This window comes from Schistocerca piceifrons, chromosome 1 (genome assembly GCF_021461385.2).
Source record: "Schistocerca piceifrons isolate TAMUIC-IGC-003096 chromosome 1, iqSchPice1.1, whole genome shotgun sequence".
Taxonomy (NCBI): Eukaryota; Metazoa; Arthropoda; class Insecta; order Orthoptera; family Acrididae; genus Schistocerca; species Schistocerca piceifrons.
In genome coordinates, this window is record NC_060138.1 from 487,666,643 (window position 1) to 487,670,169 (window position 3,527).

Below are 3,527 nucleotides of genomic sequence, written 5' to 3' on the forward strand. Positions count from 1 at the left end.
CCTAAATTAGGGAAGTGCCCTTGTTCTCAAAAACATGTTCGCTTATGCCCTGTGAGATGTAAGATAGTAACGCGATCGTGAAATGTAGCACTAGAGGAACATATTTTCTGAGAGCAAATTCAACTACCAACTAGTGTAATAAAATATTTTGAGCAATATGTACACAGATAAGGCTTTGAAAGACGATACAGAAGCGAATAACGAACGTGACCATAAACTAAAAACTAGTAGTCTGATGAGCTACAATTTTTTTGAACAATAAAAATGAACAGAACAATGTAGTTAGCCAATGACAGTGAGTTATACAATAAGAGTGATTTATTCAGTGACATGTGAGTTATACGCATAGAAGCAAGTCAGAATAAGTTTTGTACCACGAGCCTTCTACTTCGAAATAAATGACGCTTGGTGGTTCGAGGAAGCCTGCTACGGCACGAGTGTTTGTGCATCAGGACACTGTGCCATTGGCAAGCTAAATAATAAAGTGTAGTACATACCTTCGTGGAGTGAAGGTAGGTGGCGCCCTGTGGTCCCTTCTCACAGCCAAGATGTACGACCAGTAGCAGTGGTTTCGTAAATACTGTGAACGCTGCACAATACACTTCGTAAAGGTGTACTGACCGGCACGCGCGGCATTCTTACGCGCCGGTGAGTGCACTGCTACTGGACTCCAAACTCCATGCTGCCAGGCTAATGGTTGCGTCTGCGGTTACTTGTAACTGACGCATTATTGACTGAAGGCGAGATGCAGGAGGACAATTTGAATGGAAAGCAAAATCTACCTTCTAATGGACACTGACGATAGCGCCAAGGGATGTAGAGACACGATTTCCTGCCCCACCAAATAAAGTCTTACCACTACAGCTCATAAGTTACGTCCCAAGTTGCGAAATAAAAACGACACCCATGTTCATTGAGCATAAGGCAGAACAGTACCTTTGCTCACGTATTTTTTAGTGTTAGACTAAGTACTAATATCTGTGAATTTTATTTCTTACATGTTTATCTTGCCCATGATGAGACAACAATAAAACCCAGAAAGGAGAGTAATGTAATGTAATATTAATGTATTTGGTGTAAAGGACGAGGCGGTAATTTTTGTGTGTAGTATGTAAGCTGATGTAAATTTTGTGTATCCTAGTGTATATGTTTTGTTTTCATTTTTTACAAATCATAAACGAACAGTATACAGAGAAACGAATGTTACAAGTGATTAGCTAAATGCCAGGGCTGGCACTAGAAATACGTAAGCGAAGTGTTGATGAGAAATACCTCAAAAGATTCGAACAGTGAAATTCAAGTACGTCTGTAAAGGAGTGAAGGAACTGCAACTGTTTAAGTGGTTGGGCTCATTGCCCGGAATGTGACATTTCTTTGGACAATTCGCCCAAGGGGGCAATATAAAGCAACTTAATAATATTTTCTTATTAATAATTGTGTAGATAATAATTCTACTATCATACCAAAGATAAATTTGAAATGTATTTTAACACATCTGGACAGAAGAAGATTTATGCTTGTCGTTTATTAGTTTTAGTAATAGTTACCATTCGTTGTTCTCATGTTCTGGTGATGCTGTGTAGTTACTAGTGACTTTCTTATTTATGTAACCATGGATCCCAGCTCCTGTATTGTGTACTGTGTATTGAACTGAGGACCTAGAAACAACGGAGAGGCTTCGTCCCGCTGTAGTCCTCACTGTTTCACAAACCCACAACAGGTGACAGCAGTCCACCCACCCCACCGCCGCTTCACACCGAACCCAGGGTTATTGTGCAGTTCGGCTCCCAGTGGACCCTCCCCGGAAACGTCTCATACCAGACGAGTGTAACCCCAAATGTTTGCGTGGTAGAGTAATTATGGTGTGTTCGTACGTGGAGACAGTGTTTGCTCAGCAATCACCGACATAGTGTATCTGAGGCGGAATAGGGGAACCAGCCCGCTTTCGCCGAGGCAGACAAAAAACCGACTTAAGAGCCATCCACAAGCTGGCCGGCATACCGATCCTCGACACAAATCCGCCGGGCGGATTCGTGTCGGGGACCTGCACGCCGCGCCGTCCCGTTCGGGAAGCAGCGCGTTGGACCGCGCGGCTAGCTGGGTGGGCTCAGCTCCTGTAACTCTGGAAGATTATTATGATTTTAATTTTATATGGAGAATTTAGGTGGAGGCGACGATCTTCACGACGGCGCTGCTCAACAGTAGAGGTACGTATGTTGATCTCTATCCCTTCGTTGCCGCCAATGTCAGTTTCAATATTTAGGTCATATTTGCAGCGACATTCAGAACCTGCAATCTTTCTTTTCATTTAATTACGAAGTCCGATTGTTTTCTTTCTTAGATGAATGATATATTTTTCCACCATTCATTTACGCAGGCCACGGGGAATGATAGTGTTTAGAACGTACGTGCCTCTGTCCCGATCGTACGTTCGCATACAATTGAGTGTGTACCAGCGTAACGAGTCTTCTGACCCATCTCCTTTACAGTATTAATTCTTATTTTGAACCACTCACTCGCGAATGTACGTGTTGTCTTATTTTGTGTAGGCAGTCCGGTGAAATTCCTTAACAACGTTACCTTTAATTATCAGTGGCTTAGTTTCCACAATTGACCTTTACCTGTGTCGCAACGGCGCTTCACGCGGAATATTTATTACGTGACATTCATAATAACTCTCATTTCAAAATTACGACACCGGCTAAGTTTATAACAATGTAACGAGAGCGGTTACACGTTGTGGGCACGTGTCGCACTAGCAAGAGTATGTAAGCGTAGCAGACAAGGACGGAGGACCTCCTTAACCAAGATATGGTCTGAAAATGTGGAAATGAAATGATCGTGTGGCATTCATGGCCGTGACGCTCCATCCGTTGAAGTTCGGCCGCCAAGTTGCAAGTCTTATTTCAGAGGCCGGTAGATAGCGTGATTGTGTGTCGGTGACGATAAGGATAGCACACCTACCAGTCCACGAACGGAGAAAATCTGCATCTCGGCCTGGAATTGAACCCGGGTCAGTTGCATGGTAGGTAACCACGTTGCCACTCAGCTAAGCAGGCGGACTGAAAATGGGGAAATCCATTGAGGTAAGTGACTTCGAAGATGGTCAGACTATTATTTACGCAGAGCCTGTGAACAAAAGCCATTAAATTGACCGAATGTTTACTTACTATTGTTGTGAGCATCTTAAAAAAGAGGTGGAAGGACAGTAAAATTACCGTTAGGGGCTAAATGGTTGAACGTTCGCGTCTCTTCACGAAACGTGGGGTCCAGAGGCTTGTCTGCTCTGTAAAGTAGGATAGATGTAGATGTGTGGAATCTATACCGAAAGAGCACAACTCTGGTGCAAGCACATGTGTTTCGGAGCACTCAGTTCATCGTACATTGTTGAATATGGAGCTCCATAGCAGATCACACTTAAGTATTTACATGTTGACCCAGTGACATCGTCAGTTACGACTCCATTGGAGGTATTCGACAGTCGATCAATGGAAACGTGTCGGCTCTTTGGATGAATCATATTTTTG